General features: G+C 54.4%; 57 non-coding genes across 57 annotated transcripts; 46 read left to right on the top strand and 11 right to left on the bottom strand.

Moving 5' to 3' along the window:
* The first annotated feature begins 955 nt into the window (after positions 1-955).
* On the top strand, positions 956-1,026 carry Trnag-gcc (transfer RNA glycine (anticodon GCC)). The gene has a single exon. It is a non-coding gene; the product is annotated as a tRNA-Gly (tRNA).
* A 291-nt stretch (positions 1,027-1,317) lies between these two features.
* Positions 1,318-1,390, top strand: Trnam-cau (transfer RNA methionine (anticodon CAU)). The gene has a single exon. It is a non-coding gene; the product is annotated as a tRNA-Met (tRNA).
* A 281-nt stretch (positions 1,391-1,671) lies between these two features.
* Trnae-uuc (transfer RNA glutamic acid (anticodon UUC)) lies at positions 1,672-1,743 on the top strand. The gene has a single exon. It is a non-coding gene; the product is annotated as a tRNA-Glu (tRNA).
* Positions 1,744-1,941: 198 nt separating this feature from the next.
* Trnai-aau (transfer RNA isoleucine (anticodon AAU)) lies at positions 1,942-2,014 on the top strand. Its single transcript has one exon. It is a non-coding gene; the product is annotated as a tRNA-Ile (tRNA).
* Positions 2,015-2,601: 587 nt separating this feature from the next.
* Trnag-ucc (transfer RNA glycine (anticodon UCC)) lies at positions 2,602-2,673 on the bottom strand. Its single transcript has one exon. It is a non-coding gene; the product is annotated as a tRNA-Gly (tRNA).
* Positions 2,674-3,377: 704 nt separating this feature from the next.
* Positions 3,378-3,450, top strand: Trnam-cau (transfer RNA methionine (anticodon CAU)). Its single transcript has one exon. It is a non-coding gene; the product is annotated as a tRNA-Met (tRNA).
* Positions 3,451-3,731: 281 nt separating this feature from the next.
* Trnae-uuc (transfer RNA glutamic acid (anticodon UUC)) lies at positions 3,732-3,803 on the top strand. The gene has a single exon. It is a non-coding gene; the product is annotated as a tRNA-Glu (tRNA).
* A 198-nt stretch (positions 3,804-4,001) lies between these two features.
* Positions 4,002-4,076, top strand: Trnai-aau (transfer RNA isoleucine (anticodon AAU)). Its single transcript has one exon. It is a non-coding gene; the product is annotated as a tRNA-Ile (tRNA).
* A 1,001-nt stretch (positions 4,077-5,077) lies between these two features.
* Positions 5,078-5,148, top strand: Trnag-gcc (transfer RNA glycine (anticodon GCC)). The gene has a single exon. It is a non-coding gene; the product is annotated as a tRNA-Gly (tRNA).
* Positions 5,149-5,441: 293 nt separating this feature from the next.
* Trnam-cau (transfer RNA methionine (anticodon CAU)) lies at positions 5,442-5,514 on the top strand. Its single transcript has one exon. It is a non-coding gene; the product is annotated as a tRNA-Met (tRNA).
* Positions 5,515-5,795: 281 nt separating this feature from the next.
* Trnae-uuc (transfer RNA glutamic acid (anticodon UUC)) lies at positions 5,796-5,867 on the top strand. Its single transcript has one exon. It is a non-coding gene; the product is annotated as a tRNA-Glu (tRNA).
* A 198-nt stretch (positions 5,868-6,065) lies between these two features.
* Trnai-aau (transfer RNA isoleucine (anticodon AAU)) lies at positions 6,066-6,139 on the top strand. Its single transcript has one exon. It is a non-coding gene; the product is annotated as a tRNA-Ile (tRNA).
* Positions 6,140-6,725: 586 nt separating this feature from the next.
* Positions 6,726-6,797, bottom strand: Trnag-ucc (transfer RNA glycine (anticodon UCC)). The gene has a single exon. It is a non-coding gene; the product is annotated as a tRNA-Gly (tRNA).
* Positions 6,798-7,138: 341 nt separating this feature from the next.
* Trnag-gcc (transfer RNA glycine (anticodon GCC)) lies at positions 7,139-7,209 on the top strand. The gene has a single exon. It is a non-coding gene; the product is annotated as a tRNA-Gly (tRNA).
* Positions 7,210-7,503: 294 nt separating this feature from the next.
* Positions 7,504-7,576, top strand: Trnam-cau (transfer RNA methionine (anticodon CAU)). The gene has a single exon. It is a non-coding gene; the product is annotated as a tRNA-Met (tRNA).
* Positions 7,577-7,857: 281 nt separating this feature from the next.
* On the top strand, positions 7,858-7,929 carry Trnae-uuc (transfer RNA glutamic acid (anticodon UUC)). Its single transcript has one exon. It is a non-coding gene; the product is annotated as a tRNA-Glu (tRNA).
* A 198-nt stretch (positions 7,930-8,127) lies between these two features.
* Positions 8,128-8,201, top strand: Trnai-aau (transfer RNA isoleucine (anticodon AAU)). The gene has a single exon. It is a non-coding gene; the product is annotated as a tRNA-Ile (tRNA).
* A 587-nt stretch (positions 8,202-8,788) lies between these two features.
* On the bottom strand, positions 8,789-8,860 carry Trnag-ucc (transfer RNA glycine (anticodon UCC)). Its single transcript has one exon. It is a non-coding gene; the product is annotated as a tRNA-Gly (tRNA).
* A 343-nt stretch (positions 8,861-9,203) lies between these two features.
* Trnag-gcc (transfer RNA glycine (anticodon GCC)) lies at positions 9,204-9,274 on the top strand. Its single transcript has one exon. It is a non-coding gene; the product is annotated as a tRNA-Gly (tRNA).
* Positions 9,275-9,921: 647 nt separating this feature from the next.
* Positions 9,922-9,992, top strand: Trnae-uuc (transfer RNA glutamic acid (anticodon UUC)). Its single transcript has one exon. It is a non-coding gene; the product is annotated as a tRNA-Glu (tRNA).
* Positions 9,993-10,190: 198 nt separating this feature from the next.
* Positions 10,191-10,264, top strand: Trnai-aau (transfer RNA isoleucine (anticodon AAU)). Its single transcript has one exon. It is a non-coding gene; the product is annotated as a tRNA-Ile (tRNA).
* Positions 10,265-10,851: 587 nt separating this feature from the next.
* On the bottom strand, positions 10,852-10,923 carry Trnag-ucc (transfer RNA glycine (anticodon UCC)). Its single transcript has one exon. It is a non-coding gene; the product is annotated as a tRNA-Gly (tRNA).
* A 342-nt stretch (positions 10,924-11,265) lies between these two features.
* Trnag-gcc (transfer RNA glycine (anticodon GCC)) lies at positions 11,266-11,336 on the top strand. The gene has a single exon. It is a non-coding gene; the product is annotated as a tRNA-Gly (tRNA).
* A 292-nt stretch (positions 11,337-11,628) lies between these two features.
* On the top strand, positions 11,629-11,701 carry Trnam-cau (transfer RNA methionine (anticodon CAU)). The gene has a single exon. It is a non-coding gene; the product is annotated as a tRNA-Met (tRNA).
* A 281-nt stretch (positions 11,702-11,982) lies between these two features.
* Positions 11,983-12,054, top strand: Trnae-uuc (transfer RNA glutamic acid (anticodon UUC)). The gene has a single exon. It is a non-coding gene; the product is annotated as a tRNA-Glu (tRNA).
* A 198-nt stretch (positions 12,055-12,252) lies between these two features.
* Trnai-aau (transfer RNA isoleucine (anticodon AAU)) lies at positions 12,253-12,326 on the top strand. Its single transcript has one exon. It is a non-coding gene; the product is annotated as a tRNA-Ile (tRNA).
* Positions 12,327-12,913: 587 nt separating this feature from the next.
* Positions 12,914-12,985, bottom strand: Trnag-ucc (transfer RNA glycine (anticodon UCC)). The gene has a single exon. It is a non-coding gene; the product is annotated as a tRNA-Gly (tRNA).
* Positions 12,986-13,691: 706 nt separating this feature from the next.
* Positions 13,692-13,764, top strand: Trnam-cau (transfer RNA methionine (anticodon CAU)). Its single transcript has one exon. It is a non-coding gene; the product is annotated as a tRNA-Met (tRNA).
* A 280-nt stretch (positions 13,765-14,044) lies between these two features.
* Trnae-uuc (transfer RNA glutamic acid (anticodon UUC)) lies at positions 14,045-14,116 on the top strand. Its single transcript has one exon. It is a non-coding gene; the product is annotated as a tRNA-Glu (tRNA).
* Positions 14,117-14,314: 198 nt separating this feature from the next.
* On the top strand, positions 14,315-14,388 carry Trnai-aau (transfer RNA isoleucine (anticodon AAU)). Its single transcript has one exon. It is a non-coding gene; the product is annotated as a tRNA-Ile (tRNA).
* Positions 14,389-14,973: 585 nt separating this feature from the next.
* Trnag-ucc (transfer RNA glycine (anticodon UCC)) lies at positions 14,974-15,045 on the bottom strand. Its single transcript has one exon. It is a non-coding gene; the product is annotated as a tRNA-Gly (tRNA).
* A 336-nt stretch (positions 15,046-15,381) lies between these two features.
* On the top strand, positions 15,382-15,452 carry Trnag-gcc (transfer RNA glycine (anticodon GCC)). The gene has a single exon. It is a non-coding gene; the product is annotated as a tRNA-Gly (tRNA).
* Positions 15,453-16,099: 647 nt separating this feature from the next.
* Trnae-uuc (transfer RNA glutamic acid (anticodon UUC)) lies at positions 16,100-16,171 on the top strand. Its single transcript has one exon. It is a non-coding gene; the product is annotated as a tRNA-Glu (tRNA).
* Positions 16,172-16,370: 199 nt separating this feature from the next.
* Positions 16,371-16,444, top strand: Trnai-aau (transfer RNA isoleucine (anticodon AAU)). The gene has a single exon. It is a non-coding gene; the product is annotated as a tRNA-Ile (tRNA).
* Positions 16,445-17,033: 589 nt separating this feature from the next.
* Positions 17,034-17,105, bottom strand: Trnag-ucc (transfer RNA glycine (anticodon UCC)). The gene has a single exon. It is a non-coding gene; the product is annotated as a tRNA-Gly (tRNA).
* A 341-nt stretch (positions 17,106-17,446) lies between these two features.
* Positions 17,447-17,517, top strand: Trnag-gcc (transfer RNA glycine (anticodon GCC)). The gene has a single exon. It is a non-coding gene; the product is annotated as a tRNA-Gly (tRNA).
* A 294-nt stretch (positions 17,518-17,811) lies between these two features.
* On the top strand, positions 17,812-17,885 carry Trnam-cau (transfer RNA methionine (anticodon CAU)). The gene has a single exon. It is a non-coding gene; the product is annotated as a tRNA-Met (tRNA).
* A 281-nt stretch (positions 17,886-18,166) lies between these two features.
* Positions 18,167-18,238, top strand: Trnae-uuc (transfer RNA glutamic acid (anticodon UUC)). The gene has a single exon. It is a non-coding gene; the product is annotated as a tRNA-Glu (tRNA).
* A 198-nt stretch (positions 18,239-18,436) lies between these two features.
* On the top strand, positions 18,437-18,510 carry Trnai-aau (transfer RNA isoleucine (anticodon AAU)). The gene has a single exon. It is a non-coding gene; the product is annotated as a tRNA-Ile (tRNA).
* A 588-nt stretch (positions 18,511-19,098) lies between these two features.
* Trnag-ucc (transfer RNA glycine (anticodon UCC)) lies at positions 19,099-19,171 on the bottom strand. Its single transcript has one exon. It is a non-coding gene; the product is annotated as a tRNA-Gly (tRNA).
* Positions 19,172-19,512: 341 nt separating this feature from the next.
* On the top strand, positions 19,513-19,581 carry Trnag-gcc (transfer RNA glycine (anticodon GCC)). The gene has a single exon. It is a non-coding gene; the product is annotated as a tRNA-Gly (tRNA).
* Positions 19,582-19,876: 295 nt separating this feature from the next.
* Trnam-cau (transfer RNA methionine (anticodon CAU)) lies at positions 19,877-19,949 on the top strand. The gene has a single exon. It is a non-coding gene; the product is annotated as a tRNA-Met (tRNA).
* A 282-nt stretch (positions 19,950-20,231) lies between these two features.
* On the top strand, positions 20,232-20,303 carry Trnae-uuc (transfer RNA glutamic acid (anticodon UUC)). Its single transcript has one exon. It is a non-coding gene; the product is annotated as a tRNA-Glu (tRNA).
* Positions 20,304-20,500: 197 nt separating this feature from the next.
* Trnai-aau (transfer RNA isoleucine (anticodon AAU)) lies at positions 20,501-20,574 on the top strand. The gene has a single exon. It is a non-coding gene; the product is annotated as a tRNA-Ile (tRNA).
* Positions 20,575-21,160: 586 nt separating this feature from the next.
* Trnag-ucc (transfer RNA glycine (anticodon UCC)) lies at positions 21,161-21,232 on the bottom strand. The gene has a single exon. It is a non-coding gene; the product is annotated as a tRNA-Gly (tRNA).
* Positions 21,233-21,572: 340 nt separating this feature from the next.
* Positions 21,573-21,644, top strand: Trnag-gcc (transfer RNA glycine (anticodon GCC)). The gene has a single exon. It is a non-coding gene; the product is annotated as a tRNA-Gly (tRNA).
* A 293-nt stretch (positions 21,645-21,937) lies between these two features.
* On the top strand, positions 21,938-22,010 carry Trnam-cau (transfer RNA methionine (anticodon CAU)). Its single transcript has one exon. It is a non-coding gene; the product is annotated as a tRNA-Met (tRNA).
* Positions 22,011-22,285: 275 nt separating this feature from the next.
* On the top strand, positions 22,286-22,362 carry Trnae-uuc (transfer RNA glutamic acid (anticodon UUC)). The gene has a single exon. It is a non-coding gene; the product is annotated as a tRNA-Glu (tRNA).
* Positions 22,363-22,560: 198 nt separating this feature from the next.
* Trnai-aau (transfer RNA isoleucine (anticodon AAU)) lies at positions 22,561-22,634 on the top strand. Its single transcript has one exon. It is a non-coding gene; the product is annotated as a tRNA-Ile (tRNA).
* A 586-nt stretch (positions 22,635-23,220) lies between these two features.
* Positions 23,221-23,292, bottom strand: Trnag-ucc (transfer RNA glycine (anticodon UCC)). The gene has a single exon. It is a non-coding gene; the product is annotated as a tRNA-Gly (tRNA).
* Positions 23,293-23,632: 340 nt separating this feature from the next.
* Positions 23,633-23,703, top strand: Trnag-gcc (transfer RNA glycine (anticodon GCC)). Its single transcript has one exon. It is a non-coding gene; the product is annotated as a tRNA-Gly (tRNA).
* A 294-nt stretch (positions 23,704-23,997) lies between these two features.
* Positions 23,998-24,070, top strand: Trnam-cau (transfer RNA methionine (anticodon CAU)). Its single transcript has one exon. It is a non-coding gene; the product is annotated as a tRNA-Met (tRNA).
* Positions 24,071-24,351: 281 nt separating this feature from the next.
* Trnae-uuc (transfer RNA glutamic acid (anticodon UUC)) lies at positions 24,352-24,423 on the top strand. The gene has a single exon. It is a non-coding gene; the product is annotated as a tRNA-Glu (tRNA).
* Positions 24,424-24,620: 197 nt separating this feature from the next.
* Trnai-aau (transfer RNA isoleucine (anticodon AAU)) lies at positions 24,621-24,692 on the top strand. Its single transcript has one exon. It is a non-coding gene; the product is annotated as a tRNA-Ile (tRNA).
* Positions 24,693-25,273: 581 nt separating this feature from the next.
* Positions 25,274-25,345, bottom strand: Trnag-ucc (transfer RNA glycine (anticodon UCC)). The gene has a single exon. It is a non-coding gene; the product is annotated as a tRNA-Gly (tRNA).
* A 344-nt stretch (positions 25,346-25,689) lies between these two features.
* Positions 25,690-25,761, top strand: Trnag-gcc (transfer RNA glycine (anticodon GCC)). Its single transcript has one exon. It is a non-coding gene; the product is annotated as a tRNA-Gly (tRNA).
* A 292-nt stretch (positions 25,762-26,053) lies between these two features.
* On the top strand, positions 26,054-26,126 carry Trnam-cau (transfer RNA methionine (anticodon CAU)). Its single transcript has one exon. It is a non-coding gene; the product is annotated as a tRNA-Met (tRNA).
* The last annotated feature ends 327 nt before the right edge of the window (positions 26,127-26,453 follow it).

The following is a 26,453-nucleotide window of genomic DNA, read 5'->3' as shown; positions in this document are numbered from 1 at the left end:
GAGTGTGATGACCAAATGATCATCACCCTGCGTGGAAGTTGACAGAGGATCCGAACCCGACTCGTCGGGAAGCACTACAGCATTCACTCGGCAATGGCCATAATATCTTGAATACACTGGTTAGAGAAAATGAAAGAAAATGTCCGATTGCCGATGCGTAACAACTTTGGCCCTTGTCAGTACTTGGGCGGTGTGAGCGCATGGGAACACAGGGCACTATTGGCAGTTTTACTTCCTATTTTTGTTTCTCCTTTGTTTTCGGAGCTACAGCCCGATTCGGCCAGGGAGACGCCACCGTGAAATGAAGGGGGGCGTGCTGTGTGTCCATCGCCTCGCCTCGCCTCTCCTTACCTCTCTCAGTCGTTTCTCGTGCTTGTCGTTTTGATATAGGCCGATTTGAGAGCGTCAGCTCTCGCGTCAGCTGAGCAAAGTCGAGACAAGTCGAGACACACTAAGGGCTGGTATGCAGCGAGTAAGAGGGCGAAAAAACAATAGTTTAAGAGCGCGTGGCAAAAGTACTCATACGCGAAATTAAAAGCCTGCTGCGGTGGCCGGGAATCGAACCGGATCAACTGCTTGGAAGGCAACTATGCTGACCATTACACCACGACCGCACAAGCGAGCGCCCCGCCACCGCGCTGAGTCGGCTTCCCGCCTGTCGGCAGCGGCCGAAGGTGATCGTACCCGGCAGGCGCATTTCGAGGCAGGCTAGGGGAGCACATCCAGACGCATTCGGACAGCGTATCCGCGCACATTTCGCATCCTTTGGCAAGAGTCGGCGCCGGCGACGCAAGAGTACGCAGAGGACCGCGTTCTGGCGGCATCTTTAAGCAGTGCAGTGCAGGATTCAGCGTCTGCAGCATCTTCTCCACAGAATGCTACGGCGCTTGACGGCAGTCCCACTTTCCCTTGAGACATCTGCTCGGGAAGCAGCGTGAAGGTACCGCTGGCCCGAGCATCGGTGGTTCAGTGGTAGAATGCTCGCCTGCCACGCGGGCGGCCCGGGTTCGATTCCCGGCCGATGCATCATTTTGTTTTTTCTCCGGTAGGGGTGCTGCGTGTCTTTCGCACTCGAACTGCGTGAGCCATGAGAATGAACCGCGGATTCCGTATGGAAAGAACCAATCATGCAGCGCGGACGACTGCTCGTTTGGACTCCTGCGTGCTATTGTACATACTGGCGTCGCCTAGCATCGCAAGTTGCCTGCCGCGCCGTGAATGCACGTGTAGCAACAGAAAAAATGAGCCAGGGAGTGCAGACTCTCTACCACTTGTATTCGATACTTACCAAGATTCCAGAAGGTCTAACGATCGCCTGCCTCGGTAGCGCAGTAGGCAGCGCGTAAGTCTCATAATCTTAAGGTCGTGAGTTCGATCCTCACCCGCGGCATCTAATTTTCTGTGACTGAAGGTGGTGCTGTTGCTAGGGCGCCAACTTATTTCTTGTTTGTTATCCACAACGTTTCAACGCTTCAGCGGGAAAATGTTTACTTCCTGTTATTGCTACATACAGCTTCCCTATTCCTCTTCTCCCAGCAGAGCATGAAGCCAAAAGCATTGCTCTGCGACGTTTGAGGTTCGCGCCTTGCCAGTCAGTATGTGCAAAGATGCTCGCAAAGAGAGCGACAATGCGACAAGCGACCGTACGAACGGTCGAATGAAACGGCCGCATCCGGTGTGGTCTAGTGGCTAGGATACCTGGCTTTCACCCAGGAGGCCCGGGTTCGATTCCCGGTACCGGAACGGAATTTTTTCCACACGAATCGTGACAAGTTTGAGCTGTCCGAGCGGCCGTTTCCCGTCCTGCTCGCAATATAGCTACTGTTTCGTGACCGTCAGCAGAATATAGACTAGGGAAGCAGACACACGACGACCATAGGAATGGTGTATGGCTTCATGCCACCTGATTCCAGCGTAGGGCTGAGCAACTGCATCTGCCGAGGCCCGTTAGCTCAGTTGGTTAGAGCGTCGTGCTAATAACGCGAAGGTCGTGGGTTCGATCCCCCCACGGCCACTTCTCTTTTACTACTGCGAAAAGGCAGCGCCGATTTCAGCTGGCGAGTGTGATGACCAAATGATCATCACCCTGCGTGGAAGTTGACAGAGGATCCGAACCCGACTCGTCGGGAAGCACTACAGCATTCACTCGGCAATGGCCATAATATCTTGAATACACTGGTTAGAGAAAATGAAAGAAAATGTCCGATTGCCGATGCGTAACAACTTTGGCCCTTGTCAGTACTTGGGCGGGTGAGCGCATGGGAACACAGGGCACTATTGGCAGTTTTACTTCCTATTTTTGTTTCTCCTTTGTTTTCGGAGCTACAGCCCGATTCGGCCAGGGAGACGCCACCGTGAAATGAAGGGGGGCGTGCTGTGTGTCCATCGCCTCGCCTCGCCTCTCCTTACCTCTCTCAGTCGTTTCTCGTGCTTGTCGTTTTGATATAGGCCGATTTGAGAGCGTCAGCTCTCGCGTCAGCTGAGCAAAGTCGAGACAAGTCGAGACACACTAAGGGCTGGTATGCAGCGAGTAAGAGGGCGAAAAAACAATAGTTTAAGAGCGCGTGGCAAAAGTACTCATACGCGAAATTAAAAGCCTGCTGCGGTGGCCGGGAATCGAACCCGGATCAACTGCTTGGAAGGCAACTATGCTGACCATTACACCACGACCGCACAAGCGAGCGCCCCGCCACCGCGCTGAGTCGGCTTCCCGCCTGTCGGCAGCGGCCGAAGGTGATCGTACCCGGCAGGCGCATTTCGAGGCAGGCTAGGGGAGCACATCCAGACGCATTCGGACAGCGTATCCGCGCACATTTCGCATCCTTTGGCAAGAGTCGGCGCCGGCGACGCAAGAGTACGCAGAGGGACCGCGTTCTGGCGGCATCTTTAAGCAGTGCAGTGCAGGATTCAGCGTCTGCAGCATCTTCTCCACAGAATGCTACGGCGCTTGACGGCCAGTCCCACTTTCCCTTGAGACATCTGCTCGGGAAGCAGCGTGAAGGTACCGCTGGCCCGAGCATCGGTGGTTCAGTGTAGAATGCTCGCCTGCCACGCGGCGGCCCGGGTTCGATTCCCGGCCGATGCATCATTTTGTTTTTTCTCCGGTAGGGGTGCTGCGTGTCTTTCGCACTCGAACTGCGTGAGCCATGAGAATGAACCGCGGGATTCCGTATGGAAAGAACCAATCATGCAGCGCGACGACTGCTCGTTTGGACTCCTGCGTGCTATTGTACATACTGGCGTCGGCCTAGCATCGCAAGTTGCCTGCCGCGCCGTGAATGCACGTGTAGCAACAGAAAAAATGAGCCAGGGAGTGCAGACTCTCTACCACTTGTATTCGATACTTACCAAGATTCCAGAAGGTCTAACGATCGCCTGCCTCGGTAGCGCAGTAGGCAGCGCGTAAGTCTCATAATCTTAAGGTCGTGAGTTCGATCCTCACCCGCGGCATCTAATTTTCTGTGACTGAAGGTGGTGCTGTTGCTAGGGCGCCAACTTATTTCTTGTTTGTTATCCACAACGTTTCAACGCTTCAGCGGGAAAATGTTTACTTCCTGTTATTGCTACATACAGCTTCCCTATTCCTCTTCTCCCAGCAGAGCATGAAGCCAAAAGCATTGCTCTGCGACGTTTGAGGTTCGCGCCTTGCCAGTCAGTATGTGCAAAGATGCTCGCAAAGAGAGCGACAATGCGACAAGCGACCGTACGAACGGTCGAATGAAACGGCCGCATCCGGTGTGGTCTAGTGGCTAGGATACCTGGCTTTCACCCAGGAGGCCCGGGTTCGATTCCCGGTACCGGAACGGAATTTTTTCCACACGAATCGTGACAAGTTTGAGCTGTCCGAGCGGCCGTTTCCCGTCCTGCTCGCAATATAGCTACTGTTTCGTGACCGTCAGCAGAATATAGACTAGGGAAGCAGACACACGACGACCATAGGAATGGTGTATGGCTTCATGCCACCTGATTCCAGCGTAGGGCTGAGCAACTGCATCTGCCGAGGCCCGTTAGCTCAGTTGGTTAGAGCGTCGTGCTAATAACGCGAAGGTCGTGGGTTCGATCCCCCCCACGGGCCACTTCTCTTTTACTACTGCGAAAAGGCAGCGCCGATTTCAGCTGGCGAGTGTGATGACCAAATGATCATCACCCTGCGTGGAAGTTGACAGAGGATCCGAACCCGACTCGTCGGGAAGCACTACAGCATTCACTCGGCAATGGCCATAATATCTTGAATACACTGGTTAGAGAAAATGAAAGAAAATGTCCGATTGCCGATGCGTAACAACTTTGGCCCTTGTCCAGTACTTGGGCGGGTGAGCGCATGGGAACACAGGGCACTATTGGCAGTTTTACTTCCTATTTTTGTTTCTCCTTTGTTTTCGGAGCTACAGCCCGATTCGGCCAGGGAGACGCCACCGTGAAATGAAGGGGGCGTGCTGTGTGTCCATCGCCTCGCCTCGCCTCTCCTTACCTCTCCCAGTCGTTTCTCGTGCTTGTCGTTTTGATATAGGCCGATTTGAGAGCGTCAGCTCTCGCGTCAGCTGAGCAAAGTCGAGACAAGTCGAGACACACTAAGGGCTGGTATGCAGCGAGTAAGAGGGCCGAAAAAACAATAGTTTAAGAGCGCGTGGCAAAAGTACTCATACGCGAAATTAAAAAGCCTGCTGCGGTGGCGGGAATCGAACCCGGATCAACTGCTTGGAAGGCAACTATGCTGACCATTACACCACGACCGCACAAGCGAGCGCCCCGCCACCGCGCTGAGTCGGCTTCCCGCCTGTCGGCAGCGGCCGAAGGTGATCGTACCCGGCAGGCGCATTTCGAGGCAGGCTAGGGGAGCACATCCAGACGCATTCGGACAGCGTATCCGCGCACATTTCGCATCCTTTGGCAAGAGTCGGCGCCGGCGACGCAAGAGTACGCAGAGGACCGCGTTCTGGCGGCATCTTTAAGCAGTGCAGTGCAGGATTCAGCGTCTGCAGCATCTTCTCCACAGAATGCTACGGCGCTTGACGGCAGTCCCACTTTCCCTTGAGACATCTGCTCGGGAAGCAGCGTGAAGGTACCGCTGGCCCGAGCATCGGTGGTTCAGTGGTAGAATGCTCGCCTGCCACGCGGGCGGCCCGGGTTCGATTCCCGGCCGATGCATCATTTTGTTTTTTCTCCGGTAGGGGTGCTGCGTGTCTTTCGCACTCGAACTGCGTGAGCCATGAGAGTGAACCGCGGGATTCCGTATGGAAAGAACCAATCATGCAGCGCGGACGACTGCTCGTTTGGACTCCTGCGTGCTATTGTACATACTGGCGTCGGCCTAGCATCGCAAGTTGCCTGCCGCGCCGTGAATGCACGTGTAGCAACAGAAAAAATGAGCCAGGGAGTGCAGACTCTCTACCACTTGTATTCGATACTTACCAAGATTCCAGAAGGTCTAACGATCGCCTGCCTCGGTAGCGCAGTAGGCAGCGCGTAAGTCTCATAATCTTAAGGTCGTGAGTTCGATCCTCACCCGGGGCATCTAATTTTCTGTGACTGAAGGTGGTGCTGTTGCTAGGGCGCCAACTTATTTCTTGTTTGTTATCCACAACGTTTCAACGCTTCAGCGGGAAAATGTTTACTTCCTGTTATTGCTACATACAGCTTCCCTATTCCTCTTCTCCCAGCAGAGCATGAAGCCAAAAGCATTGCTCTGCGACGTTTGAGGTTCGCGCCTTGCCAGTCAGTATGTGCAAAGATGCTCGCAAAGAGAGCGACAATGCGACAAGCGACCGTACGAACGGTCGAATGAAACGGCCGCATCCGGTGTGGTCTAGTGGCTAGGATACCTGGCTTTCACCCAGGAGGCCCGGGTTCGATTCCCGGTACCGGAACGGAATTTTTTCCACACGAATCGTGACAAGTTTGAGCTGTCCGAGCGGCCGTTTCCCGTCCTGCTCGCAATATAGCTACTGTTTCGTGACCGTCAGCAGAATATAGACTAGGGAAGCAGACACACGACGACCATAGGAATGGTGTATGGCTTCATGCCACCTGATTCCAGCGTAGGGCTGAGCAACTGCATCTGCCGAGGCCCGTTAGCTCAGTTGGTTAGAGCGTCGTGCTAATAACGCGAAGGTCGTGGGTTCGATCCCCCCACGGGCCACTTCTCTTTTACTACTGCGAAAAGGCAGCGCCGATTTCAGCTGGCGAGTGTGATGACCAAATGATCATCACCCTGCGTGGAAGTTGACAGAGGATCCGAACCCGACTCGTCGGGAAGCACTACAGCATTCACTCGGCAATGGCCATAATATCTTGAATACACTGGTTAGAGAAAATGAAAGAAAATGTCCGATTGCCGATGCGTAACAACTTTGGCCCTTGTCAGTACTTGGGCGGGTGAGCGCATGGGAACACAGGGCACTATTGGCAGTTTTACTTCCTATTTTTGTTTCTCCTTTGTTTTCGGAGCTACAGCCCGATTCGGCCAGGGAGACGCCACCGTGAAATGAAGGGGGCGTGCTGTGTGTCCATCGCCTCGCCTCGCCTCTCCTTACCTCTCCCAGTCGTTTCTCGTGCTTGTCGTTTTGATATAGGCCGATTTGAGAGCGTCAGCTCTCGCGTCAGCTGAGCAAAGTCGAGACAAGTCGAGACACACTAAGGGCTGGTATGCAGCGAGTAAGAGGGCGAAAAAACAATAGTTTAAGAGCGCGTGGCAAAAGTACTCATACGCGAAATTAAAAGCCTGCTGCGGTGGCCGGGAATCGAACCCGGATCAACTGCTTGGAAGGCAACTATGCTGACCATTACACCACGACCGCACAAGCGAGCGCCCCGCCACCGCGCTGAGTCGGCTTCCCGCCTGTCGGCAGCGGCCGAAGGTGATCGTACCCGGCAGGCGCATTTCGAGGCAGGCTAGGGGAGCACATCCAGACGCATTCGGACAGCGTATCCGCGCACATTTCGCATCCTTTGGCAAGAGTCGGCGCCGGCGACGCAAGAGTACGCAGAGGACCGCGTTCTGGCGGCATCTTTAAGCAGTGCAGTGCAGGATTCAGCGTCTGCAGCATCTTCTCCACAGAATGCTACGGCGCTTGACGGCAGTCCCACTTTCCCTTGAGACATCTGCTCGGGAAGCAGCGTGAAGGTACCGCTGGCCCGAGCATCGGTGGTTCAGTGGTAGAATGCTCGCCTGCCACGCGGGCGGCCCGGGTTCGATTCCCGGCCGATGCATCATTTTGTTTTTTCTCCGGTAGGGGTGCTGCGTGTCTTTCGCACTCGAACTGCGTGAGCCATGAGAGTGAACCGCGGGATTCCGTATGGAAAGAACCAATCATGCAGCGCGGACGACTGCTCGTTTGGACTCCTGCGTGCTATTGTACATACTGGCGTCGGCCTAGCATCGCAAGTTGGCACTGCCGCGCCGTGAATGCACGTGTAGCAACAGAAAAAATGAGCAGGGAGTGCAGACTCTCTACCACTTGTATTCGATACTTACCAAGATTCCAGAAGGTCTAACGATCGCCTGCCTCGGTAGCGCAGTAGGCAGCGCGTAAGTCTCATAATCTTAAGGTCGTGAGTTCGATCCTCACCCGGGGCATCTAATTTTCTGTGACTGAAGGTGGTGCTGTTGCTAGGGCGCCAACTTATTTCTTGTTTGTTATCCACAACGTTTCAACGCTTCAGCGGGAAAATGTTTACTTCCTGTTATTGCTACATACAGCTTCCCTATTCCTCTTCTCCCAGCAGAGCATGAAGCCAAAAGCATTGCTCTGCGACGTTTGAGGTTCGCGCCTTGCCAGTCAGTATGTGCAAAGATGCTCGCAAAGAGAGCGACAATGCGACAAGCGACCGTACGAACGGTCGAATGAAACGGCCGCATCCGGTGTGGTCTAGTGGCTAGGATACCTGGCTTTCACCCAGGAGGCCCGGGTTCGATTCCCGGTACCGGAACGGAATTTTTTCCACACGAATCGTGACAAGTTTGAGCTGTCCGAGCGGCCGTTTCCCGTCCTGCTCGCAATATAGCTACTGTTTCGTGACCGTCAGCAGAATATAGACTAGGGAAGCAGACACACGACGACCATAGGAATGGTGTATGGCTTCATGCCACCTGATTCCAGCGTAGGGCTGAGCAACTGCATCTGCCGAGGCCCGTTAGCTCAGTTGGTTAGAGCGTCGTGCTAATAACGCGAAGGTCGTGGGTTCGATCCCCCCACGGGCCACTTCTCTTTTACTACTGCGAAAAGGCAGCGCCGATTTCAGCTGGCGAGTGTGATGACCAAATGATCATCACCCTGCGTGGAAGTTGACAGAGGATCCGAACCCGACTCGTCGGGAAGCACTACAGCATTCACTCGGCAATGGCCATAATATCTTGAATACACTGGTTAGAGAAAATGAAAGAAAATGTCCGATTGCCGATGCGTAACAACTTGGCCCTTGTCAGTACTTGGGCGGGTGAGCGCATGGGAACACAGGGCACTATTGGCAGTTTTACTTCCTATTTTTGTTTCTCCTTTGTTTTCGGAGCTACAGCCCGATTCGGCCAGGGAGACGCCACCGTGAAATGAAGGGGGCGTGCTGTGTGTCCATCGCCTCGCCTCGCCTCTCCTTACCTCTCCCAGTCGTTTCTCGTGCTTGTCGTTTTGATATAGGCCGATTTGAGAGCGTCAGCTCTCGCGTCAGCTGAGCAAAGTCGAGACAAGTCGAGACCACACTAAGGGCTGGTATGCAGCGAGTAAGAGGGCGAAAAAAACAATAGTTAAAGAGCGCGTGGCAAAAGTACTCATACGCGAAATTAAAAGCCTGCTGCGGTGGCCGGGAATCGAACCCGGATCAACTGCTTGGAAGGCAACTATGCTGACCATTACACCACGACCGCACAAGCGAGCGCCCCGCCACCGCGCTGAGTCGGCTTCCCGCCTGTCGGCAGCGGCCGAAGGTGATCGTACCCCGGCAGGCGCATTTCGAGGCAGGCTAGGGGAGCACATCCAGACGCATTCGGACAGCGTATCCGCGCACATTTCGCATCCTTTGGCAAGAGTCGGCGCCGGCGACGCAAGAGTACGCAGAGGACCGCGTTCTGGCGGCATCTTTAAGCAGTGCAGTGCAGGATTCAGCGTCTGCAGCATCTTCTCCACAGAATGCTACGGCGCTTGACGGCAGTCCCAACTTTCCCTTGAGACATCTGCTCGGGAAGCAGCGTGAAGGTACCGCTGGCCCGAGCATCGGTGGTTCAGTGGTAGAATGCTCGCCTGCCACGCGGGCGGCCCGGGTTCGATTCCCGGCCGATGCATCATTTTGTTTTTTCTCCGGTAGGGGTGCTGCGTGTCTTTCGCACTCGAACTGCGTGAGCCATGAGAGTGAACCGCGGGATTCCGTATGGAAAGAACCAATCATGCAGCGCGGACGACTGCTCGTTTGGACTCCTGCGTGCTATTGTACATACTGGCGTCGGCCTAGCATCGCAAGTTGCCTGCCGCGCCGTGAATGCACGTGTAGCAACAGAAAAAAATGAGCCAGGGAGTGCAGACTCTCTACCACTTGTATTCGATACTTACAAGATTCCAGAAGGTCTAACGATCGCCTGCCTCGGTAGCGCAGTAGGCAGCGCGTAAGTCTCATAATCTTAAGGTAGTGAGTTCGATCCTCACCGGGGCATCTAATTTTCTGTGACTGAAGGTGGTGCTGTTGCTAGGGCGCCAACTTATTTCTTGTTTGTTATCCACAACGTTTCAACGCTTCAGCGGGAAAATGTTTACTTCCTGTTATTGCTACATACAGCTTCCCTATTCCTCTTCTCCCAGCAGAGCATGAAGCCAAAAGCATTGCTCTGCGACGTTTGAGGTTCGCGCCTTGCCAGTCAGTATGTGCAAAGATGCTCGCAAAGACGAGCGACAATGCGACAAGCGACCGTACGAACGGTCGAATGAAACGGCCGCATCCGGTGTGGTCTAGTGGCTAGGATACCTGGCTTTCACCCAGGAGGCCCGGGTTCGTTCCCGGTACCGGAACGGAATTTTTTCCACACGAATCGTGACCAAGTTTGAGCTGTCCGAGCGGCCGTTCCCGTCCTGCTCGCAATATAGCTACTGTTTCGTGACCGTCAGCAGAATATAGACTAGGGAAGCAGACACACGACGACCATAGGAATGGTGTATGGCTTCATGCCACCTGATTCCAGCGTAGGGCTGAGCAACTGCATCTGCCGAGGCCCGTTAGCTCAGTTGGTTAGAGCGTCGTGCTAATAACGCGAAGGTCGTGGGTTCGATCCCCCCACGGGCCACTTCTCTTTTACTACTGCGAAAAGGCAGCGCCGATTTCAGCTGGCGAGTGTGAGGACCAAATGATCATCACCCTGCGTGGAAGTTGACAGAGGATCCGAACCCGACTCGTCGGGAAGCACTACAGCATTCTCTCGGCAATGGCCATATTATCGTGAATACACTGGTTAGAGAAAATGAAAGAAAATGTCCGATTGCCGATGCGTAACAACTTTGGCCCTTGTCAGTACTTGGGCGGGTGAGCGCATGGGAACACAGGGCACTATTGGCAGTTTTACTTCCTATTTTTGTTTCTCCTTTGTTTTCGGAGCTACAGCCCGATTCGGCCAGGGAGACGCCACCGTGAAATGAAGGGGCGTGCTGTGTGTCCATCGCCTCGCCTCGCCTCTCCTTACCTCTCCTCAGTCGTTTCTCGTGCTTGTCGTTTTGATATAGGCCGATTTGAGAGCGTCAGCTCTCGCGTCAGCTGAGCAAAGTCGAGACAAGTCGAGACACACTAAGGGCTGGTATGCAGCGAGTAAGAGGGCGAAAAAACAATAGTTTAAGAGCGCGTGGCAAAAGTACTCATACGCGAAATTAAAAGCCTGCTTGCGGTGGCCGGGAATCGAACCCGGATCAACTGCTTGGAAGGCAACTATGCTGACCATTACACCACGACCGCACAAGCGAGCGCCCCGCCACCGCGCTGAGTCGGCTTCCCGCCTGTCGGCAGCGGCCCGAAGGTGATCGTACCCGGCAGGCGCATTTCGAGGCAGGCTAGGGGAGCACATCCAGACGCATTCGGACAGCGTATCCGCGCACATTTCGCATCCTTTGGCAAGAGTCGGCGCCGGCGACGCAAGAGTACGCAGAGGACGCGTTCTGGCGGCATCTTTAAGCAGTGCAGTGGCAGGATTCAGCGTCTGCAGCATCTTCTCCACAGAATGCTACGGCGCTTGACGGCAGTCCCACTTTCCCTTGAGACATCTGCTCGGGAAGCAGCGTGAAGGTACCGCTGGCCCGAGCATCGGTGGTTCAGTGGTAGAATGCTCGCCTGCCACGCGGGCGGCCCGGGTTCGATTCCCGGCCGATGCATCATTTTGTTTTTTCTCCGGTAGGGTGCTGCGTGTCTTTCGCACTCGAACTGCGTGAGCCATGAGAATGAACCGCGGGATTCCGTATGGAAAGAACCAATCATGCAGCGCGGACGACTGCTCGTTTGGACTCCTGCGTGCTATTGTACATACTGGCGTCGGCCTAGCATCGCAAGTTGCCTGCCGCGCCGTGAATGCACGTGTAGCAACAGAAAAAATGAGCCAGGGAGTGCAGACTCTCTACCACTTGTATTCGATACTTACCAAGATTCCAGAAGGTCTAACGATCGCCTGCCTCGGTAGCGCAGTAGGCAGCGCGTAAGTCTCATAATCTTAAGGTCGTGAGTTCGATCCTCACCCGCGGCATCTAATTTTCTGTGACTGAAGGTGGTGCTGTTGCTAGGGCGCCAACTTATTTCTTGTTGTTATCCACAACGTTTCAACGCTTCAGCGGGAAAATGTTTACTTCCTGTTATTGCTACATACAGCTTCCCTATTCCTCTTCTCCCAGCAGAGCATGAAGCCAAAAGCATTGCTCTGCGACGTTTGAGGTTCGCGCCTTGCCAGTCAGTATGTGCAAAGATGCTCGCAAAGAGAGCGACAATGCGACAAGCGACCGTACGAACGGTCGAAATGAAACGGCCGCATCCGGTGTGGTCTAGTGGCTAGGATACCTGGCTTTCACCCAGGAGGCCCGGGTTCGATTCCCGGTACCGGAACGGAATTTTTTCCACACGAATCGTGACAAGTTTGAGCTGTCCGAGCGGCCGTTTCCCGTCCTGCTCGCAATATAGCTACTGTTTCGTGACCGTCAGCAGAATATAGACTAGGGAAGCAGACACACGACGACCATAGGAATGGTGTATGGCTTCATGCCACCTGATTCCAGCGTAGGGCTGAGCAACTGCATCTGCCGAGGCCCGTTAGCTCAGTTGGTTAGAGCGTCGTGCTAATAACGCGAAGGTCGTGGGTTCGATCCCCCCACGGGCCACTTCTCTTTTACTACTGCGAAAAGGCAGCGCCGATTTCAGCTGGCGAGTGTGATGACCAAAATGATCATCACCCTGCGTGGAAGTTGACAGAGGATCCGAACCCGACTCGTCGGGAAGCACTACAGCATTCACTCGGCAATGGCCATAATATCTTGAATACACTGGTTAGAGAAAATGAAAGAAAATGTCCGATTGCCGATGCGTAACAACTTTGGCCCTTGTCAGTACTTGGGCGGGTGAGCGCATGGGAACACAGGGCACTATTGGCAGTTTTACTTCCTATTTTTGTTTCTCCTTTGTTTTCGGAGCTACAGCCCGATTCGGCCAGGGAGACGCCACCGTGAAATGAAGGGGGCGTGCTGTGTGTCCATCGCCTCGCCTCGCCTCTCCTTACCTCTCCCAGTCGTTTCTCGTGCTTGTCGTTTTGATATAGGCCGATTTGAGAGCGTCAGCTCTCGCGTCAGCTGAGCAAAGTCGAGACAAGTCGAGACACACTAAGGGCTGGTATGCAGCGAGTAAGAGGGCGAAAAAACAATAGTTTAAGAGCGCGTGGCAAAAGTACTCATACGCGAAATTAAAAGCCTGCTGCGGTGGCCGGGAATCGAACCCGGATCAACTGCTTGGAAGGCAACTATGCTGACCATTACACCACGACCGCACAAGCGAGCGCCCCGCCACCGCGCTTGAGTCGGCTTCCCGCCTGTCGGCAGCGGCCGAAGGTGATCGTACCCGGCAGGCGCATTTCGAGGCAGGCTAGGGGAGCACATCCAGACGCATTCGGACAGCGTATCCGCGCACATTTCGCATCCTTTGGCAAGAGTCGGCGCCGGCGACGCAAGAGTACGCAGAGGACCGCGTTCTGGCGGCATCTTTAAGCAGTGCAGTGCAGGATTCAGCGTCTGCAGCATCTTCTCCACAGAATGCTACGGCGCTTGACGGCAGTCCCACTTTCCCTTGAGACATCTGCTCGGGAAGCAGCGTGAAGGTACCGCTGGCCCGAGCATCGGTGGTTCAGTGGTAGAATGCTCGCCTGCCCACGCGGGCGGCCCGGGTTCGATTCCCGGCCGATGCATCATTTTGTTTTTTCTCCGGTAGGGGTGCTGCGTGTCTTTCGCACTCGAACTGCGTGAGCCATGAGAGTGAACCGCGGGATTCCGTATGGAAAGAACCAATCATGCAGCGCGGACGACTGCTCGTTTGGACTCTGCGTGCTATTGTACATACTGGCGTCGGCCTAGCATCGCAAGTTGCCTGCCGCGCCGTGAATGCACGTGTAGCAACAGAAAAAATGAGCCAGGGAGTGCAGACTCTCTACCACTTGTATTCGATACTTACCAAGATTCCAGAAGGTCTAACGATCGCCTGCCTCGGTAGCGCAGTAGGCAGCGCGTAAGTCTCATAATCTTAAGGTCGTGAGTTCGATCCTCACCCGGGGCATCTAATTTTCTGTGACTGAAGGTGGTGCTGTTGCTAGGGCGCCAACTTATTTCTTGTTTGTTATCCACAACGTTTCAACGCTTCAGCGGGAAAATGTTTACTTCCTGTTATTGCTACATACAGCTTCCCTATTCCTCTTCTCCAGCAGAGCATGAAGCCAAAAGCATTGCTCTGCGACGTTTGAGGTTCGCGCCTTGCCAGTCAGTATGTGCAAAGATGCTCGCAAAGAGAGCGACAATGCGACAAGCGACCGTACGAACGGTCGAATGAAACGGCCGCATCCGGTGTGGTCTAGTGGCTAGGATACCTGGCTTTCACCCAGGAGGCCCGGGTTCGATTCCCGGTACCGGAACGGAATTTTTTCCACACGAATCGTGACAAGTTTGAGCTGTCCGAGCGGCCGTTTCCCGTCCTGCTCGCAATATAGCTACTGTTTCGTGACCGTCAGCAGAATATAGACTAGGGAAGCAGACACACGACGACCATAGGAATGGTGTATGGCTTCATGCCACCTGATTCCAGCGTAGGGCTGAGCAACTGCATCTGCCGAGGCCCGTTAGCTCAGTTGGTTAGAGCGTCGTGCTAATAACGCGAAGGTCGTGGGTTCGATCCCCCCACGGGCCACTTCTCTTTTACTACTGCGAAAAGGCAGCGCCGATTTCAGCTGGCGAGTGTGATGACCAAATGATCATCACCCTGCGTGGAAGTTGACAGAGGATCCGAACCCGACTCGTCGGGAAGCACTACAGCATTCACTCGGCAATGGCCATAATATCTTGAATACACTGGTTAGAGAAAATGAAGAAAATGTCCGATTGCCGATGCGTAACAACTTTGGCCCTTGTCAGTACTTGGGCGGGTGAGCGCATGGGAACACAGGGCACTATTGGCAGTTTTACTTCCTATTTTTGTTTCTCCTTTGTTTTCGGAGCTACAGCCCGATTCGGCCAGGGGAGACGCCACCGTGAAATGAAGGGGGCGTGCTGTGTGTCCATCGCCTCGCCTCGCCTCTCCTTACCTCTCCCAGTCGTTTCTCGTGCTTGTCGTTTGATATAGGCCGATTTGAGAGCGTCAGCTCTCGCGTCAGCTGAGCAAAGTCGAGACAAGTCGAGACACACTAAGGGCTGGTATGCAGCGAGTAAGAGGGCGAAAAAACAATAGTTTAAGAGCGCGTGGCAAAAGTACTCATACGCGAAATTAAAAGCCTGCTGCGGTGGCCGGGAATCGAACCCGGATCAACTGCTTGGAAGGCAACTATGCTGACCATTACACCACGACCGCACAAGCGAGCGCCCCGCCACCGCGCTGAGTCGGCTTCCCGCCTGTCGGCAGCGGCCGAAGGTGATCGTACCCGGCAGGCGCATTTCGAGGCAGGCTAGGGGAGCACATCCAGACGCATTCGGACAGCGTATCCGCGCACATTTCGCATCCTTTGGCAAGAGTCGGCGCCGGCGACGCAAGAGTACGCAGAGGACCGCGTTCTGGCGGCATCTTTAAGCAGTGCAGTGCAGGATTCAGCGTCTGCAGCATCTTCTCCACAGAATGCTACGGCGCTTGACGGCAGTTTTCCCTTGAGACATCTGCTCGGGAAGCAGCGTGAAGGTACCGCTGGCCCGAGCATCGGTGGTTCAGTGGTAGAATGCTCGCCTGCCACGCGGGCGGCCCGGGTTCGATTCCCGGCCGATGCATCATTTTGTTTTTTCTCCGGTAGGGGTGCTGCGTGTCTTTCGCACTCGAACTGCGTGAGCCATGAGAATGAACCGCGGGATTCCGTATGGAAAGAACCAATCATGCAGCGCGGACGACTGCTCGTTTGGACTCCTGCGTGCTATTGTACATACTGGCGTCGGCTAGCATCGCAAGTTGCCTGCCGCGCCGTGAATGCACGTGTAGCAACAGAAAAAATGAGCCAGGGAGTGCAGACTCTCTACCACTTGTATTCGATACTTACCAAGATTCCAGAAGGTCTAACGATCGCCTGCCTCGGTAGCGCAGTAGGCAGCGCGTTAAGTCTCATGATCTTAAGGTCTTTGAGTTCGATCCTCACCCGGGGCATCTAATTTTCTGTGACTGAAGGTGGTGCTGTTGCTAGGGCGCCAACTTATTTCTTGTTTGTTATCCACAACGTTTCAACGCTTCAGCGGGAAAATGTTTACTTCCTGTTATTGCTACATACAGCTTCCCTATTCCTCTTCTCCAGCACAGCATGAAGCCAAAAGCATTGCTCTGCGACGTTTGAGGTGCGCGCCTTGCCAGTCAGTATGTGCAAAGATGCTCGCAAAGAGAGCGACAATGCGACAAGCGACCGTACGAACGGTCGAATGAAACGGCCGCATCCGGTGTGGTCTAGTGGCTAGGATACCTGGCTTTCACCCAGGAGGCCCGGGTTCGATTCCCGGTACCGGAACGGAATTTTTTCCACACGAATCGTGACAAGTTTGAGCTGTCCGAGCGGCCGTTTCCCGTCCTGCTCGCAATATAGCTACTGTTTCGTGACCGTCCAGCAGAATATAGACTAGGGAAGCAGACACACGACGACCATAGGAATGGTGTATGGCTTCATGCCACCTGATTCCAGCGTAGGGCTGAGCAACTGCATCTGCCGAGGCCCGTTAGCTCAGTTGGTTAGAGCGTCGTGCTAATAACGCGAAGGTCGTGGGTTCGATCCCCCCACGGGCCACTTCTCTTTTACTACTGCGAAATGGCCCCCCAGCGCCGATTTCAGCTGGCGAGTGTGATGACCAAATGATCATCACCCTGCGTGGAAGTTGACAGAGGATCCGAACCCGACTCGTCGGGAAGCACTACAGCATTCACTCGCAATGGCCATAATATCTTGAATACACTGGTTAGAGAAATGAAAGAAAATGTCCGATTGGCCGATGCGTAACAACTTTGGCCCTTGTCAGTACTTGGGCGGGTGAGCGCATGGGAACACAGGGCACTATGGCAGTTTTACTTCCTATTTTTGTTTCTCCTTTGTTTTCGGAGCTACAGCCCGATTCGGCCAGGGAGACGCCACCGTGAAATGAAGGGGGCGTGCTGTGTGTCCATCGCCTCGCCTCGCCTCTCCTTACCTCTCTCAGTCGTTTCTCGTGCTTGTCGTTTTGATATAGGCCGATTTGAGAGCGTCAGCTCTCGCGTCAGCTGAGCAAAGTCGAGACAAGTCGAGACACACTAAGGGCTGGTATGCAGCGAGTAAGAGGGCGAAAAAACAATAGTTTAAGAGCGCGTGGCAAAAGTACTCATACGCGAAATTAAAAGCCTGCTGCGGTGGCCGGGAATCGAACCCGGATCAACTGCTTGGAAGGCAACTATGCTGACCAATACACCACGACCGCACAAGCGAGCGCCCCGCCACCGCGCTGAGTCGGCTTCCCGCCTGTCGGCAGCGGCCGAAGGTGATCGTACCCGGCAGGCGCATTTCGAGGCAGGCTAGGGGAGCACATCCAGACGCATTCGGACAGCGTATCCGCGCACATTTCGCATCCTTTGGCAAGAGTCGGCGCCGGCGACGCAAGAGTACGCAGAGGACCGCGTTCTGGCGGCATCTTTAAGCAGTGCAGTGCAGGATTCAGCGTCTGCAGCATCTTCTCCACAGAATGCTACGGCGCTTGACGGCAGTCCCACTTTCCCTTGAGACATCTGCTCGGGAAGCAGCGTGAAGGTACCGCTGGCCCGAGCATCGGTGGTTCAGTGGTAGAATGCTCGCCTGCCACGCGGGCGGCCCGGGTTCGATTCCCGGCCGATGCATCATTTTGTTTTTTCTCCGGTAGGGGTGCTGCGTGTCTTTCGCACTCGAACTGCGTGAGCCATGAGAATGAACCGCGGGATTCCGTATGGAAAGAACCAATCATGCAGCGCGGACGACTGCTCGTTTGGACTCCTGCGTGCTATTGTACATAACTGGCGTCGGCCTAGCATCGCAAGTTGCCTGCCGCGCCGTGAATGCACGTGTAAGCAACAGAAAAAATGAGCCAGGGAGTGCAGACTCTCTACCACTTGTATTCGATACTTACCAAGATTCCAGAAGTCTAACGATCGCCTGCCCTCGGTAGCGCAGTAGGCAGCGCGTAAGTCTCATGATCTTAAGGTCTTGAGTTCGATCCTCACCCGGGGCATCTAATTTTCTGTGACTGAAGGTGGTGCTGTTGCTAGGGCGCCAACTTATTTCTTGTTTGTTATCCACAACGTTTCAACGCTTCAGCGGGAAAATGTTTACTTCCTGTTATTGCTACATACAGCTTCCCTATTCCTCTTCTCCCAGCACAGCATGAAGCCAAAAGCATTGCTCTGCGACGTTTGAGGTGCGCGCCTTGCCAGTCAGTATGTGCAAAGATGCTCGCAAAGAGAGCGACAATGCGACAAGCGACCGTACGAACGGTCGAATGAAACGGCCGCATCCGGTGTGGTCTAGTGGCTAGGATACCTGGCTTTCACCCAGGAGGCCCGGGTTCGATTCCCGGTACCGGAACGGAATTTTTTCCACACGAATCGTGACAAGTTTGAGCTGTCCGAGCGGCCGTTTCCCGTCCTGCTCGCAATATAGCTACTGTTTCGTGACCGTCAGCAGAATATAGACTAGGGAAGCAGACACACGACGACCATAGGAATGGTGTATGGCTTCATGCCACCTGATTCCAGCGTAGGGCTGAGCAACTGCATCTGCCGAGGCCCGTTAGCTCAGTTGGTTAGAGCGTCGTGCTAATAACGCGAAGGTCGTGGGTTCGATCCCCCCACGGGCCACTTCTCTTTTACTACTGCGAAAAAGCAGCGCCGATTTCAGCTGGCGAGTGTGATGACCAAATGATCATCACCCTGCGTGGAAGTTGACAGAGGATCCGAACCCGACTCGTCGGGAAGCACTACAGCATTCACTCGGCAATGGCCATAATATCTTGAATACACTGGGTTAGAGAAAATGAAAGAAAATGTCCGATTGCCGATGCGTAACAACTTTGGCCCTTTGTCAGTACTTGGGCGGGTGAGCGCATGGGAACACAGGGCACTATTGGCAGTTTTACTTCCTATTTTTGTTTCTCCTTTGTTTTCGGAGCTACAGCCCGATTCGGCCAGGGAGACGCCACCGTGAAATGAAGGGGGCGTGCTGTGTGTCCATCGCCTCGCCTCGCCTCTCCTTACCTCTCTCAGTCGTTTCTCGTGCTTGTCGTTTTGATATAGGCCGATTTGAGAGCGTCAGCTCTCGCGTCAGCTGAGCAAAGTCGAGACAAGTCGAGACACACTAAGGGCTGGTATGCAGCGAGTAAGAGGGCGAAAAAACAATAGTTTAAGAGCGCGTGGCAAAAGTACTCATACGCGAAATTAAAAGCCTGCTGCGGTGGCCGGGAATCGAACCCGGATCAACTGCTTGGAAGGCAACCTATGCTGACCATTACACCACGACCGCACAAGCGAGCGCCCGCCACCGCGCTGAGTCGGCTTCCCGCCTGTCGGCAGGCGGCCGAAGGTGATCGTACCCGGCAGGCGCATTTCGAGGCAGGCTAGGGGAGCACATCCAGACGCATTCGGACAGCGTATCCGCGCACATTTCGCATCCTTTGGCAAGAGTCGGCGCCGGCGACGCAAGAGTACGCAGAGGACCGCGTTCTGGCGGCATCTTTAAGCAGTGCAGTGCAGGATTCAGCGTCTGCAGCATCTTCTCCACAGAATGCTACGGCGCTTGACGGCAGTCCCACTTTCCCTTGAGACATCTGCTCGGGAAGCAGCGTGAAGGTACCGCTGGCCCGAGCATCGGTGGTTCAGTGGTAGAATGCTCGCCTGCCACGCGGGCGGCCGGGTTCGATTCCGGCCGATGCATCATTTTGTTTTTTCTCCGGTAGGGGTGCTGCGTGTCTTTCGCACTCGAACTGCGTGAGCCATGAGAATGAACCGCGGGATTCCGTATGGAAAGAACCAATCATGCAGCGCGGACGACTGCTCGTTTGGACTCCTGCGTGCTATTGTACATACTGCGGTCGGCCTAGCATCGCAAGTCTGGCCTGCCGCGCCGTGAATGCACGTGTAGCAACAGAAAAAATGAGCCAGGGAGTGCAGACTCTCTACCACTTGTATTCGATACTTACCAAGATTCCAGAAGGTCTAACGATCGCCTGCCTCGGTAGCGCAGTAGGCAGCGCGTAAGTCTCATAATCTTAAGGTCGTGAGTTCGATCCTCACCCGGGGCATCTAATTTTCTGTGACTGAAGGTGGTGCTGTTGCTAGGGCGCCAACTTATTTCTTGTTTGTTATCCACAACGTTTCAACGCTTCAGCGGGAAAATGTTTACTTCCTGTTATTGCTACATACAGCTTCCCTATTCCTCTTCTCCCAGCACAGCATGAAGCCAAAAGCATTGCTCTGCGACGTTTGAGGTGCGCGCCTTTGCCAGTCAGTATGTGCAAAGATGCTCGCAAAGAGAGCGACAATGCGACAAGCGACCGTACGAACGGTCGAATGAAACGGCCGCATCCGGTGTGGTCTAGTGGCTAGGATACCTGGCTTTCACCCAGGAGGCCCGGGTTCGATTCCCGGTACCGGAACGGAATTTTTCCACACGAATCGTGACAAGTTTGAGCTGTCCGAGCGGCCGTTTCCCGTCCTGCTCGCAATATAGCTACTGTTTCGTGACCGTCAGCAGAATATAGACTAGGGAAGCAGACACACGACGACCATAGGAATGGTGTATGGCTTCATGCCACCTGATTCCAGCGTAGGGCTGAGCAACTGCATCTGCCGAGGCCCGTTAGCTCAGTTGGTTAGAGCGTCGTGCTAATAACGCGAAGGTCGTGGGTTCGATCCCCCCACGGGCCACTTCTCTTTTACTACTGCGAAAAGGCAGCGCCGATTTCAGCTGGCGAGTGTGATGACCAAATGATCATCACCCTGCGTGGAGTTGACAGAGGATCCGAACCCGACTCGTCGGGAAGCACTACAGCATTCACTCGGCAATGGCCATAATATCTTGAATACACTGGTTAGAGAAAATGAAAAGAAAATGTCCGATTGCCGATGCGTAACAACTTTGGCCCTTGTCAGTACTTGGGCGGGTGAGCGCATGGGAACACAGGGCACTATGGCAGTTTTACTTCCTATTTTTGTTTCTCCTTTGTTTTCGGAGCTACAGCCCGATTCGGCCAGGGAGACGCCACCGTGAAATGAAGGGGGCGTGCTGTGTGTCCATCGCCTCGCCTCGCCTCTCCTTTACCTCTCTCAGTCGTTTCTCGTGCTTGTCGTTTTGATATAGGCCGATTTGAGAGCGTCAGCTCTCGCGTCAGCTGAGCAAAGTCGAGACAAGTCGAGACACACTAAGGGCTGGTATGCAGCGAGTAAGAGGGCGAAAAAACAATAGTTTAAGAGCGCGTGGCAAAAGTACTCATACGCGAAATTAAAAGCCTGCTGCGGTGGCCGGGAATCGAACCCGGATCAACTGCTTGGAAGGCAACTATGCTGACCATTACACCACGACCGCACAAGCGAGCGCCCCGCCACCGCGCTGAGTCGGCTTCCCGCCTGTCGGCAGCGGCCGAAGGTGATCGTACCCGGCAGGCGCATTTCGAGGCAGGCTAGGGGAGCACATCCAGACGCATTCGGACAGCGTATCCGCGCACATTTCGCATCCTTTGGCAAGAGTCGGCGCCGGCGACGCAAGAGTACGCAGAGGACCGCGTTCTGGCGCATCTTTAAGCAGTGCAGTGCAGGATTCAGCGTCTGCAGCATCTTCTCCACAGAATGCTACGGCGCTTGACGGCAGTCCCACTTTCCCTTGAGACATCTGCTCGGGAAGCAGCGTGAAGGTACCGCTGGCCCGAGCATCGGTGGTTCAGTGGGTAGAATGCTCGCCTGCCACGCGGGCGGCCCGGGTTCGATTCCCGGCCGATGCATCATTTTGTTTTTTCTCCGGTAGGGGTGCTGCGTGTCTTTCGCACTCGAACTGCGTGAGCCATGAGAGTGAACCGCGGGATTCCGTATGGAAAGAACCAATCATGCAGCGCGGACGACTGCTCGTTTGGACTCCTGCGTGCTATTGTACATACTGGCGTCGGCCTAGCATCGCAAGTTGCCTGCCGCGCCGTGAATGCACGTGTAGCAACAGAAAAAATGAGCCAGGGAGTGCAGACTCTCTACCACTTGTATTCGATACTTACCAAGATTCCAGAAGGTCTAACGATCGCCTGCCTCGGTAGCGCAGTAGGCAGCGCGTAAGTCTCATGATCTTAAGGTCGTGAGTTCGATCCTCACCCGGGGCATCTAATTTTCTGTGACTGAAGGTGGTGCTGTTGCTAGGGCGCCAACTTATTTCTTGTTTGTTATCCACAACGTTTCAACGCTTCAGCGGGAAAATGTTTACTTCCTGTTATTGCTACATACAGCTTCCCTATTCCTCTTCTCCCAGCACAGCATGAAGCCAAAAGCATTGCTCTGCGACGTTTGAGGTGCGCGCCTTGCCAGTCAGTATGTGCAAAGATGCTCGCAAAGAGAGCGACAATGCGACAAGCGACCGTACGAACGGTCGAATGAAACGGCCGCATCCGTGTGGTCTAGTGGCTAGGATACCTGGCTTTCACCCAGGAGGCCCGGGTTCGATTCCCGGTACCGGAACGGAATTTTTTCCACACGAATCGTGACAAGTTTGAGCTGTCCGAGCGGCCGTTTCCCGTCCTGCTCGCAATATAGCTACTGTTTCGTGACCGTCAGCAGAATATAGACTAGGGAAGCAGACACACGACGACCATAGGAATGGTGTATGGCTTCATGCCACCTGATTCCAGCGTAGGGCTGAGCAACTGCATCTGCCGAGGCCCGTTAGCTCAGTTGGTTAGAGCGTCGTGCTAATAACGCGAAGGTCGTGGGTTCGATCCCCCCACGGGCCACTTCTCTTTTACTACTGCGAAAAGGCAGCGCCGATTTCAGCTGGCGAGTGTGATGACCAAATGATCATCACCCTGCGTGGAAGTTGACAGAGGATCCGAACCCGACTCGTCGGGAAGCACTACAGCATTCACTCGGCAATGGCCATAATATCTTGAATACACTGGTTAGAGAAAATGAAAGAAAATGTCCGATTGCCGATGCGTAACAACTTTGGCCCTTGTCAGTACTTGGGCGGGTGAGCGCATGGGAACACAGGGCACTATTGGCAGTTTTACTTCCTATTTTTGTTTCTCCTTTGTTTTCGGAGCTACAGCCCGATTCGGCCAGGGAGACGCCACCGTGAAATGAAGGGGGCGTGCTGTGTGTCCATCGCCTCGCCTCGCCTCTCCTTACCTCTCTCAGTCGTTTCTCGTGCTTGTCGTTTTGATATAGGCCGATTTGAGAGCGTCAGCTCTCGCGTCAGCTGAGCAAAGTCGAGACAAGTCGAGACACACTAAGGGCTGGTATGCAGCGAGTAAGAGGGCGAAAAAACAATAGTTTAAGAGCGCGTGGCAAAAGTACTCATACGCGAAATTAAAAGCCTGCTGCGGTGGCCGGGAATCGAACCCGGATCAACTGCTTGGAAGGCAACTATGCTGACCATTACACCACGACCGCACAAGCGAGCGCCCCGCCACCGCGCTGAGTCGGCTTCCCGCCTGTCGGCAGCGGCCGAAGGTGATCGTACCCGGCAGGCGCATTTCGAGGCAGGCTAGGGGAGCACATCCAGACGCATTCGGACAGCGTATCCGCGCACATTTCGCATCCTTTGGCAAGAGTCGGCGCCGGCGACGCAAGAGTACGCAGAGGACCGCGTTCTGGCGGCATCTTTAAGCAGTGCAGTGCAGGATTCAGCGTCTGCAGCATCTTCTCCACAGAATGCTACGGCGCTTGACGGCAGTCCCACTTTCCTTGAGACATCTGCTCGGGAAGCAGCGTGAAGGTACCGCTGGCCCGAGCATCGGTGGTTCAGTGGTAGAATGCTCGCCTGCCACGCGGGCGGCCCGGGTTCGATTCCCGGCCGATGCATCATTTTGTTTTTTCTCCGGTAGGGGTGCTGCGTGTCTTTCGCACTCGAACTGCGTGAGCCATGAGAATGAACCGCGGGATTCCGTATGGAAAGAACCAATCATGCAGCGCGGACGACTGCTCGTTTGGACTCCTGCGTGCTATTGTACATACTGGCGTCGGCCTAGCATCGCAAGTTGCCTGCCGCGCCGTGAATGCACGTGTAAGCAACAGAAAAAATGAGCCAGGGAGTGCAGACTCTCTACCACTTGTATTCGATACTTACCAAGATTCCAGAAGGTCTAACGATCGCCTGCCTCGGTAGCGCAGTAGGCAGCGCGTAAGTCTCATGATCTTAAGGTCGTGAGTTCGATCCTCACCCGGGGCATCTAATTTTCTGGGACTGAAGGTGGTGCTGTTGCTAGGGCGCCAACTTATTTCTTGTTTGTTATCCACAACGTTTCAACGCTTCAGCGGGAAAATGTTTACTTCCTGTTATTGCTACATACAGCTTCCCTATTCCTCTTCTCCCAGCACAGCATGAAGCCAAAAGCATTGCTCTGCGACGTTTGAGGTGCGCGCCTTGCCAGTCAGTATGTGCAAAGATGCTCGCAAAGAGAGCGACAATGCGACAAGCGACCGTACGAACGGTCGAATGAAACGGCCGCATCCGGTGTGGTCTAGTGGCTAGGATACCTGGCTTTCACCCAGGAGGCCCGGGTTCGATTCCCGGTACCGGAACGGAATTTTTTCCACACGAATCGTGACAAGTTTGAGCTGTCCGAGCGGCCGTTTCCCGTCCTGCTCGCAATATAGCTACTGTTTCGTGACCGTCAGCAGAATATAGACTAGGGAAGCAGACACACGACGACCATAGGAATGGTGTATGGCTTCATGCCACCTGATTCCAGCGTAGGCTGAGCAACTGCATCTGCCGAGGCCCGTTAGCTCAGTTGGTTAGAGCGTCGTGCTAATAACGCGAGGTCGTGGGTTCGATCCCCCACGGGCCACTTCTCTTTTACTACTGCGAAAAGGCAGCGCCGATTTCAGCTGGCGAGTGTGATGACCAAATGATCATCACCCTGCGTGGAGTTGACAGAGGATCCGAACCCGACTCGTCGGGAAGCACTACAGCATTCACTCGGCAATGGCCATAATATCTTGAATACACTGGTTAGAGAAAATGAAAGAAAATGTCCGATTGCCGATGCGTAACAACTTTGGCCCTTGTCAGTACTTGGGCGGGTGAGCGCATGGGAACACAGGGCACTATTGCAGTTTTACTTCCTATTTTGTTTCTCCTTTGTTTTCGGAGCTACAGCCCGATTCGGCCAGGGAGACGCCACCGTGAATGAAGGGGGGCGTGCTGTGTTGTCCATCGCCTCGCCTCGCCTCTCCTTACCTCTCTCAGTCGTTTCTCGTGCTTGTCGTTTTGATATAGGCCGATTTGAGAGCGTCAGCTCTCGCGTCAGCTGAGCAAGTCGAGACAAGTCGAGACACACTAAGGGCTGGTATGCAGCGAGTAAGAGGGCGAAAAACAATAGTTTAAGAGCGCGTGCAAAAGTACTCATACGCGAAATTAAAAGCCTGCTGCGGTGGCCGGGAATCGAACCCGGATCAACTGCTTGGAAGGCAACTATGCTGACCATTACACCACGACCGCACAAGCGAGCGCCCCGCCACCGCGCTGAGTCGGCTTCCCGCCTGTCGGCAGCGGCCGAAGGTGATCGTACCCTGCAGGCGCATTTCGAGGCAGGCTAGGGGAGCACATCCAGACGCATTCGGACAGCGTATCCGCGCACAATTTCGCATCCTTTGGCAAGAGTCGGCGCCGGCGACGCAAGAGTACGCAGAGGACCGCGTTCTGGCGGCATCTTTAAGCAGGTGCAGTGCAGGATTCAGCGTCTGCAGCATCTTCTCCACAGAATGCTACGGCCGCTTGACGGCAGTCCCACTTTCCCTTGAGACATCTGCTCGGGAAGCAGCGTGAAGGTACCGCTGGCCCGAGCATCGGTGGTTCAGTGGTAGAATGCTCGCCTGCCACGCGGGCGGCCCGGGTTCCGATTCCCGGCCGATGCATCATTTGTTTTTTCTCCGGTAGGGGTGCTGCGTGTCTTTCGCACTCGAACTGCGTGAGCCATGAGAATGAACCGCGGGATTCCGTATGGAAAGAACCAATCATGCAGCGCGGACGACTGCTCGTTTGGACTCCTGCGTGCTATTGTACATACTGGCGTCGGCCTAGCATCGCAAGTTGCCTGCCGCGCCGTGAATGCACGTGTAGCAACAGAAAAAATGAGCCAGGGAGTGCAGACTCTCTACCACTTGTATTCGATACTTACCAAGATTCCAGAAGGTCTAACGATCGCCTGCCTCGGTAGCGCAGTAGGCAGCGCGTAAGTCTCATGATCTTAAGGTCGTGAGTTCGATCCTCACCCGGGGCATCTAATTTTCTGTGACTGAAGGTGGTGCTGTTGCTAGGGCGCCAACTTATTCTTGTTTGTTATCCACAACGTTTCAACGCTTCAGCGGGAAAATGTTTACTTCCTGTTATTGCTACATACAGCTTCCTTCAGCGGGAAAATGTTTACTTCCTCTTATTGCTACATACAGCTTCCCTTTTCCTCTTCTCCCAGCAGAGCATGAAGCCAAAAGCATTGCTCTGCGACGTTTGAGGTGCGCGCCTTGCCAGTCAGTATGTGCAAAGATGCTCGCAAAGAGAGCGACAATGCGACAAGCGGACCGTACGAACGGGCGAATGAAACCGGCCG

Source organism: Schistocerca serialis, unplaced genomic scaffold, assembly GCF_023864345.2.
Source record: "Schistocerca serialis cubense isolate TAMUIC-IGC-003099 unplaced genomic scaffold, iqSchSeri2.2 HiC_scaffold_999, whole genome shotgun sequence".
Classification (NCBI taxonomy): domain Eukaryota; kingdom Metazoa; phylum Arthropoda; class Insecta; order Orthoptera; family Acrididae; genus Schistocerca; species Schistocerca serialis.
This window is presented reverse-complemented; position numbering and strand designations above follow the sequence as displayed.